Source organism: Triticum dicoccoides, chromosome 5B (assembly GCF_002162155.2).
Source record: "Triticum dicoccoides isolate Atlit2015 ecotype Zavitan chromosome 5B, WEW_v2.0, whole genome shotgun sequence".
NCBI lineage: Eukaryota > Viridiplantae > Streptophyta > Magnoliopsida > Poales > Poaceae > Triticum > Triticum dicoccoides.
Genome location: NC_041389.1, coordinates 608,450,654 through 608,461,242, shown reverse-complemented (window position 1 = coordinate 608,461,242; position 10,589 = coordinate 608,450,654). Strand labels below are relative to the sequence as shown.

Below are 10,589 nucleotides of genomic sequence, written 5' to 3'. Positions count from 1 at the left end.
GCCCCTCCGCCGTGCGCCACCACTCTGAGCCCCGCCGCCCTGCGCCTGTCACCCCCACCTTGCGCAGCATCCTATCGACCGGACCAGCCACCGGCCGAATCCAGTCTCGCCCCCGAGCTTCGTCTTCTTCCTCGCCGAGACACGCGACAACCACCCCAGTTCGGGCGTAGTAAGTACCTCAGTACGAGTTAAGAAAGGTGGTCCGTTCGGAATAAAAGAAATGACAGAAATTCAAATTGTAAAAATTCAAGCAAAAAAAGAAACCCCATGAAAATCCTGCTTAGTAAGTACCTCAGTACAAGTCGTAAAATGAGAGAAGTTCAGAACATCGTTGTCAAAAAAATATTGAGTTAAAAAAAACACATTTTCTTTTTGAATAAAATATCATTCAGTTCGATGATACAAACCATACAAGTACAGGGGCGATGATACAATAAAACCGTTGAAAACTTACGAGAAAAATATCATCCAAAAAACATAGGAAAGTCTAGTTAGTGAAAACACGCTTAGTACAAACCCATGCAAGCATCAGTACAAGTACCATTTTTCAGAACTATTCAAAATTACTCTACAAAAAATAGCTCAGTACAAACATACACATATATCAGTACGACTACTCTGTTTTTCAAACGAGAAAACAGCAGGATCCGTCATGCCGTATTCAAAATTACTCTTAAACGGTTGTGAAGTAGAGAAAACGTTCAACATGACTAAGTTCCGAATTTTCGATAGCTATCCAACGGTATACTATTTTTCATATTTCGACAAACTTTTAAAAAAAAATCACGTTCAAAATTAAATTTGACCGTATTCGAATTTGTTTTTAAACCGTAAGAAATTAGAAAAACATTTCTATACGAAAAAGTTGCGCATTTTCTATAGCTTTCCAACGCCGTATCATTTGCGTCAATCCGACAAACCGTTTGCAAAAAATCGCGAAAATACATTTCGCCCAGAATTTCACCGTTTTTCAAATTACTTTTAAATCATATGGAATTAGAAAAAACAATACATATATGGAAGATGCGGATTTTCACCAGCTTTCCAACGCCATCTTATTTGCTCAATTCCGACAAATCGTTTGAAAATTGAGTCCAAAATACGATTCACATTTTCGGTTTTGAAAAAAATGGTTTTTTCAAAACTGCTCTTAAACCATAATGATTTTGCAAAAACGTTCAATATATTTGAAATATGGTTGTCAAGAGCTTTCCAACGATAAATTACATGCCCCGTTCCGACAAAAAAATTACAAAAAAATTTTGAACTAAAGAAGACGATCTTTTAAACACAACCGAAAGCATCAGTTCAACCGCTTCAAAAATATCAGTACAACCAACTGAAACTGTCAGTTCAAAAAGGGTAACAGAATAATATTCTGTTACGCGTAACAGAATAGCCTAGATGTATGCGTAACAGAATATATATAGTAACGTTGATCTCATGTGATTAGATTGACCGTGCTACAGAATTCTAGATCGCCTACAGAATTGTAATGGGTTAGATGAGGTTCCACCCGACCCGTTTGGTCTTGTTATTAATTATTTCGATTAGTTTATTTGGTGCTTATCCAGGACGTTCTGATCGGGAGCTTATCCAAAAATTTGATTGCAATTCTATCAGCTCGTACGATCCTTATCCATATAGTAACGAATCAAATAGTTTCACGCACGTAAAAAATAGCTTTGTCAGTATATTCTTGTTACCAACAACAAACATATATTTTCTCTATCTACCGTTCTGCATGGGCGAACAAATCCCTCACCGGCTGGAGATGGCGGACAGTCGTCGTCGTGAGTCTCGCCGGCATGATTCAGGTATGCTTGCATCATACGGGATTCTTCCTTGTTCCGTGCTTTTCATTACATCATGCTAATTCTTTCCTTTGCGATTAAAAGGTCACCAGCGAGCTTCTTGTTTCTTTTCACCGGTGTCTTCTTCCAGCGATCATCCGACCTGCAGCCGCGGCCGCCAGCGGGGGACGACTCGATTAATTTAACTCTCTGTTAGCGCTACTCATGCACAATGATGTCTGCATCGACCTGCCGCCAGGGAACATGCATGGTCTGATTCAACATCAAGGACGGCTGGAACATACTCCTCCATTTATTTGTCTTGCATCAATCAAACACTCAGGAATTCATGAATTCATCTATGAAGTAGGACGTGTTGACGTCGACGCGGATTTTTGGGACATGGTGGCACGCGATGCCGAAATCTCGATCGTCCGTGTTTGCATCTAGATTACTAATTAATATAGTGTTTGCTGAAATACAAACAGTGTTGCTCAATAATGCACTTGAATACACTTTTCTATACAGCACAGGAGTGGGGGCCTCCAAGCTTTTAACTCGTATGCAAACTAATATTTGATGAGTGCAATGATGACCCACAGACTCATATCTAGTGGTCCAAACGGTCAAAAGTCGGCAGCATGTGAGAGATTTATGTTGCTTGCTTGTGCCACACACCTCTAATTTGTAGGTTCCTGTTGTTTTGTGTGTGTTGTACAAGCTGGGTCATGTGATAAGCATAACCATTTGGACAAACACAAATTAATTTCCAGTGGTGATGAATATCAAAAGAACAACACGAAGAAAGATTATTGAGTGATAAGTATAACATTCACTGATTGCCCAACATGTGAGGACGCATCACATATTGGTAGATATATGGGGAAACATGGATAACAAAAATATGAAAAATTGCTATTTGGGGCTTTGACTACTTGTTCTAGGTGGACTAGTTTAATTTTGTTGTGCATGTTCTGACTATTTGGGTCTCTGACTACTTGTTCTAGGTGGACTAGTTTAATCTTTTGTAGTGGACATTTTTCAAAATTAAAATCTTGGATTCACGAAATTTCAAAATATTCACTGCAATTTAGGAACATTTCTTTTTGAGTTGCAATTTAGGAACATTAATCATGTGTGTGCACATGCCTGACCTGACATGGAGACAGACCTAAGCTGATCTAGCATAGTTAAAAATTCACACTAATTCATCAAAAAGTTTTTTTTTTAGCTATTTGGGGATCAGATTATTTGTTCTAGGTGGACTAGTTTAGTCTTATGTAGTGGACAAATTTTTCAAAATTAAAATCTTGGATTTCTGAAATTTTAAAATGTTTATTGCAATTTAGGAAACATTATTTTTGATTTGCAATGTAGGAACATTAATCATGTGTATGCACATGCCTGGCCTGACATGGATATGGACCGAAGTTAAAAGTTCACACTAATTCATCTAAAAAGGAAAAATAGCTATTTGGGGCTATGATTATTTGTTCTAGGTGCACTAATTTAATCTTAGTGGACATATTTTAAAAAATTAAAATCATGGATTCCTAAAATTTAAAAATAACTACTGCAATTTAGGAAAAAAAAATTGAGTTGCAATTTAGGAACATTAATCATGTTTAGGCACTCGCCTGGCCTGACATGGAGATAGACCTAAGCTGATCTAGCATAGCTAAAAGTTCATCTAAAAAAACTCACACCAATTAGCGAACTACTCAATACACATTTTCGTTACCGCTGTAGAGGGTGGCGCACTAGTAAGACAAGAGGGCACTGTGGTGCATTAATCCTAGTAAATGAGGTGGTCAGGTGTGTTGCAGTTTTGTCACTTATTGCATGGTCTGTCGCAGCTTCAATGAAACATTAACACCAACCTCATTTGGTTTGTGGTGCATGTTCTTTCTGCCCACTCTGCTGGTTGGTGTATTATCCTGTGTGTAGCAGGGTATCTGTAATTAGAGTCCTCATAATAACCTATCGCTCTACAAGATATATGCAGTGCATAGAGCACGAAAATAAAACAACATGTGGAATATCTCCTGCCATTAGGACTGACATGTAATCAATGCGCATCTCGCTTCAATGCATGAGCCTGCCTTGTGGTCCATCTCCTGACAAGGGCAGAGGTAATACGCGAGCTATACTAATTGTATACTATGGATGTGATCCATCATACGAGCTTGATGTATTAGAGTTGCACGAATCACTAGGGAATGGTCGGTCTCGATATCGCTCGCGCGTGATGGCATGTCCACTCGCGATTATTCGGTGTTGACGTCCGTTACATAATTTTCATACATAATAATACTATTTTTTTGTACTTACCGCTCCCTGTAAATGAAGATACATATGTAGGGATCTTATGTCATGGGGAAGATATAACTTCGATTTGGCCGCATCACATGTATGTACGTGATGGGAAACTTCTATCGAATTAAGAATACGGACAAGCATGGCTGAGGCGGACATGCATATGACTCCCCAGATTTACTTGGTGGAGTATTTTTTACAGGGCATTATTTTTTTATTTAGGAGATCCATATACTGCTATGCTAAACATCCCACTTCTCCATTCTTGAAGCGCATATATACTCCCTCCCGTACACAAACTATAAATGGCAATGCATATACTCCATAGTTTTTTAGTAGTATATATGGGACGCGGTTGTTCTCTTCGCGAGCACAGGTGAGCCCTTTAGGCTGGCCATAGTGGGGGTAACATAAGTAATAACATGTACTTGGGACTCGCAAACGTGCTTATGTGGCAGGTAATTAAAGAAGATAGAGATGGTTATAGTAACATAGTAGATACCGTAACATAATAAATGTGATGCTACTATGTGTCATGCATGGCAATAAATGAAACCATCTATGATACTACTATATGATATTATGCACTATAGAGGTAATAACATAGACTAATAACATATGCATGTTACTAGTCTAAGTTACTCCCCACTATGACCAGCCTTATCCCCACGGTTCGACAATGCTTCGGGATGCGTAGCGTGGAATAAGTGAGCCAGCTGATCGATCTTTTTTAATTCAGGGTAGCAAGGGATACGGTATGGAGGTTCGCCGTGCCCCGCGCCGGTGACGGAGGCCGCAGCTGGCGCCGTGACGGCAGATTCCCAGAGTCGTGGCTCGGGACGTTGTTGTACTCCTGATCCGTAGCTCAGGAACTGAGCTCTCCGGTAAGCCGAGCTGTGGACGGTAGTAAATGAGGAAGGGGGCCATGGCGGTGCTGTCTCCCACCTCTCGCCACATTTTGTTGAATCGCCATTGACGCCCCGCGGAGGTCGGCGGTGCTGGGAAAACTGGGCGGCGACTGTCGGGATGGAGTTCTTGATGCAACCTGTTAGGAGGTAACACAAATCGCCCGCTCTCCCAACCCCATCCTACCTCCCCCCTTTCTGCTTGTGGTTTCTGCATTGGATCTCTATCTCTGAACCAAAGAATTTGTTCAGTCGCAGTGCCGCGGTGATGGAAGAGGTCAACGACAGCGAGCTACCAATGGAGCCGCTGCACTACCCCGCGGTGGCGGCAGGAGGCGAGGAGCTACGGCCAATGGGCACATGTAGCGTTGACGGCGAGATCTGTGTGGCTCGTGGAGCAGTTGCATCCGACCAGGATAAGGAACCACAAGCATCTGAGCAATCAATTGGGCAGATGATCCAAAAACTCCAGGCTAGACTCGCAGGTAATCTACTGGTTAATGGTGTATGCATTGCAGATTGTTTATCCCGATTTTGGTTGTACTTTGAATCCCATCAGCTGAGCGTGCGCGTAGGCTGGTCGGTTATGCAGTAACCTGAACATAATTTCACAACATTGGAATGATTGTGTACAAATTTCTTTGCAACGAATGTGTGCTTTCTTCATGGCATCAATGCATGATTAAGAGAAAGCAGTTCAGTTTAAGACTGTTTTATGAATATTGGTTTCTGATAATAGTGATTAGATAGCGAAATTGAGCTGAAATCTTGAAATCATGGGACACGGAGATGCATAGTGTACTGAAAATCAAGATTGCTCAATATGGTGAAAATAGGGTGAAAAGTCATGCCAAGAAATTCAATTTACACATAGTGGGGAATATGAAAGGCAAGAAATAATTTGAATTTGTAAGACAGTAATTAAACATGAGGGTATGTGAATGTGACTGGGGTAGTGGATAACTAACGTGCACAATGCTGGATAAAAACCATAATTCAGTTGGTATGCTTATGAGAAGCATTTGTACTTCAGTACAAAATCCTATAGATGGTGGCTGGTGAAGATGAGGAACTAGATTACATCCTAATGTATGCATAGGGATCTTGTTCATGACACTAGAATGGATATAGGGTAACATATTGATTTATTGAAATACAGAGTTAGAATTGGAGCTACTGCTCCAGGAAGGGTGCCTTGTCCTGGGCGACCCAGCGACCTTGAGAAGGCAATACGGGGGTTAGTTGACAAACCATGCAACATTGTAATCGTGCCAGAACTAGGTACAAGCTTCGACACGCTCGGGGAGGCCTATGATTTTTATTTGCAGGGTAAAGCAGGTGTGGAAAACACTAGATCATGCAGATGTGAGTGCTGCATTAATAAGGCTGCTTCGATCGAAGGACAATGATTGGTACATAGCTGAGCATCAAGAACATCATAACCATTCGCTGTCTCCAACGTATGGGCAGACAATACACTGGCCTTCCCACAAGCACATTGATACATACAACAGAGATTTGGTGGAGCAGCTGCGTCAAAACAATGTCAATCTAGCCAAAGTGCATAGCATAAATAGGAAGCTTTTTTGGTTCAATGGAAAGGTGCTGTTTTAGCTAATATCATATTTTAGAAAAATTATGTGTGACAAAACAACTTTGTAAAAATGATGTTGTTTTAGCTAATATCATATTTGGTGTTGTGCAGATCAAAACCGTGCGATGGAGGTCGCCATAAAAAATGTGATGCGTCAAACAGCGCACCGATGGTGCAAGTGGCACGTGCTGAAAAATGCGAAGGAATCACTTGGTTAGTTGTACACCAAGAAGAGCGATCTCAGGGGAGAGTTCCACAAGGTAGTAAATCACATGCTTACAATCGATGAATTCGAGGAAGCATGGAAGATACTGGTTGAGAAATATAATTTAAAGACACATGACTACATGACTCAACTGTATGAAACAAGACACAAGTGGGCGAAGCCATATTTCAAAGGCGTTTTCTGTGCTAAGATGACAAGCACCCAATGCAGTGAAAGTGCAAACCACATGCTGAAGAACTATGTCCCACCTGGTGTCCGATGCATATGTTTGCCAACAAATACATGAGACTGCAGTTTGACAGGGAAGCTGAGGAGAATTACGAGGAGAAGCGGACACGAATAGTAAGTCATGTTTGGAAATTGCCACTATTTCTGTAGTGCTGACCTGCTCATTAATTTCGTGTATCTATGTTTCAGGGTAGACCACTATACAAAGCAAACTTAGCTATTGAAAGACATGCTGGTAAGATATACACACGTGCTATGTTCGAGCAGTTTGGACATATACTCTATGAGTGCGGTGCATACCAAGTGGAGGAGCTTGAGAAAGGGAAACTGTATCTTGCGATTCATACAGAGGCTGCAACGAGAGAAAAGTGGTGTAGGGTGTCATATAAGGTAAATGTTCTTGAAGGAGGTGAGGAATTCGATTGCGAGTGTGGGCAATTTGCACACATGGGACTCCTTTGTAGCCATGTTTTGAAGGTATTGTCAGTACACAAATCAAGCATGCGTTGCCAGATACATATATATTCTGTGAAGTATGTGGTAAACTAACTAACCAAACTGAACTATGCAGGTGCTGGATTTCATTCGTATTACAGAGATACCACCGAAACACATTATGAAGCGATGGATGAGGGACGCGTGTGATGTGCTGCCAGCTCATCTTACTCAATACCACAGAGATAATGCACACAAAAATCCATTCAGCTTCAGGCATTTCAATATGTACATGCATGCAATGGAGTTGGTACGGATGGGTGATGCAAGTGTGGAAGCATATGAGAAACTCATGTCTCATTAAGAATTGCAGGGTGGAGATGCAACCATTTGCAAAGATTAGGGATGGGCTGGGTTTGGACAGGGTAGCTGACCATTAGGATGTTGTTAATCAGATACAAGCACCAACAACAACTGCTGTGAGTGGGGGTGCAGGCATCGGAGCACTGAATGATGATGCTACTTCTGCAAATGAGAGTGGGAACAGGCTCACTGGTTTATTGGCGCTGAAGAAACGGAAAGAAATGGGGCGCCCAACAACTAGCCGGGAGAAGTCACCGTACGAGGGAATCAGCAAGCGGACAAGGTTCCGCAGCATATGTCGGCAACAGGGGCACAAGAGGACTACATGCCCGGACCGGAGAGATGCCCAGAAGCCTGTTCGTAATCCAGCAAGGTGCAAGAATTCTGGGATTGAAGGTCACAGACGGAACAACTGCCAGAAATTGGGTGGTTTGCGGATGATTGGCTTGTGAGGAGGTGCACCAGACTATGTACTTGAGACAATAATTTTGTAGAACTTGATGTGTGCAACTGTAGTTCCATCCATAGAACTCTAGTTCCATGGATGCTGGGTGTATCCTGGTACTATTATGCATGGCAAAACCAAATCTGTATCATCTAGAATAATGTATGTTCGACTGCTCTGAATGTTCACGTATGTTGGTTCGCATAATGAATGTACTCGTGTTCTGATTTTTTTTGCACTAGCATACTGAATTACTGAGCGCTATGGTGTTGTCTACATTTCTGAATTTTTGAGCAGTTTTGTTGTTTTCCACAATTGGAAAAAATGATAATGAATGTACAGATTATCTGATTTTTTGTGCATTATGGTGATGCATATATTGAATTTCTGAGCACTATGGTGGTGTATATGTTTCTGAATTTTTGGGCAATAAGTTGGAGTCGATAATTGGAAAATATAATAAAGATGTACTGAGGTGAAGCATGCTGAATTTTGGAGCACTACGGTAATGTCTACATTTATGAATTTTTGGGCAATTTGTTGATGTCCAGAATAGGAAGATTTTATATTTAAAGTTCTGATTTTCTGAATTTGTATGCACTACGGTGATGCATACTAAATTTCTTATCACGATGGTGGTGCCTATAATTTTATAGCATGGTGTGCATTCTGGTTTTCCTTTAGTACATTTGTCGAAAACATGAATTTTCGCAGATAACAGGGAGTGAATTCTGAATTCCTGAATAGCAAGGAGATGCATACAAGCTGGTGCACGTAATTGCTGCCTGGTGTGCCTGAACAGAAAGGAGGTGCATACAATCTGGTGCATGGTATCTGTTGATTCAACTTTGAATTTTGAGCAGAGTTGAATCTATTTGCGTATTTGACAATTGCATGCCTCTGGGATGCCGCACACCTAGTGGTGTAGTGACCTCTTTGGAAATTCAAATAGGAAGAGCGGGAGGCAGAGGGGCTCCAACTAGATAAGCAGCGGGGCAGAGTGCACAGGCAGAGTCCTCTCTCGGAGTCTGACCATTTTTTTTTGAAATGGGAGTCTGACCATTAGAAACACGCAGTTCTTGCTGGATTACAAAATCAGATCCATCTCAGAAGCTGGATGGAGTATCCGCAGAGGTTAGAGCATCTCCAGCCGCGCCCCCAACACGGCCTTGCCAGACGATTTTTTTGCGGCGGCGCTGAAAAAACGGCCCAGTCGCGCCCCAGGAGCCCGTTATTCGCTGGCTTGGGCCGAAATCAGCGTCGACGGACCCAGGCCGAACCCGGTGCGCTAAGGGGCGCCCGGGGGCGCCAGGGCAAGTGGTTTTGGCGCGAAAGAGCCGCAAGCCCGCCGAGTCAGTGAGATGGCCGCTTCGTCGCCCTCATCGCCTCGGTTCCTGCCTGAATCAGTGCAAGGCTGCCGCGCTGCCGCCGCCGGTCAGCCTTACCATTTACTCCTCATCACGTGCGGTGCGTCACAGGCGGCGCGGCAACGCCTCTCCTCCCGCCACGCATACACACGGGCGCGGCTATATAAGCTAGTGGCCTCCCTCGCCGCTGGCCACACCAGCCCTAGCCGCCCAGCAACCGCCGCTGAGCTCTCATTCTCCCGTGCGCAGCCGCCGACGCTTCTTCCCTCCCTCTCCCTCACTCCCAAGCCCGATGGCCGCGCGTTTCCCCAGCGAAGCGGCGGCAGCCAACAGCTTCGGCCACCGCTCGCTTCACGAGTGGGAGGCATGGCTCCTGTTCGAGGCGAACATCCTAGCGCCACCGGACATGCACACCGGGCCGACGGGGTGGAGACTCAGCAACGGGCGAGTGCCCATTCCCCCGGTGCCCGACGTCGAGGCGCGCCCCGCCTTCTTTGCCACCGAGGTCGACCGCGTGCGAGCCTCCCTCACAGAGGAGCAGCTCGCCCTCCCCCAGTACGCCGCTGACAACTACGCGGCGTGGGCGGCGTACTTCCAGCACCGCCAGGAGCAGAGGCTGGCGTCCATCAACGGGGCGTCGATGGTGGGCGGCGTCAAGAACAGCGAGGGGTGCCGCGTGTGGTGGGGCGCCCCCGTCCACACGCTCGATAGCGTGATGTCGTCCACAAGGGCGGCAATGAACCGCCACTGGCATACCCTCCCACGGCGGCCGTCGCGGTCCACCGCCGGTGCGGTGGGCAATGGATGCCCAGGAGGTTATGTTCCTCCTCAACTTTCTCCTCGCACTCCCACTAGTAGAAAAGGGGGCATCAGTCCCGGTTCGTAAGGGCCTTTAGTCCCGGTTCTTGAACCAGGAC

General features: G+C 44.1%; 1 pseudogene; it reads left to right on the top strand.

Annotated features, from left to right (window-relative positions):
• Nucleotides 1-4,840: 4,840 nt before the first annotated feature.
• On the top strand, nucleotides 4,841-8,536 carry LOC119312024 (annotated as a pseudogene).
• Nucleotides 8,537-10,589: the final 2,053 nt, after the last annotated feature.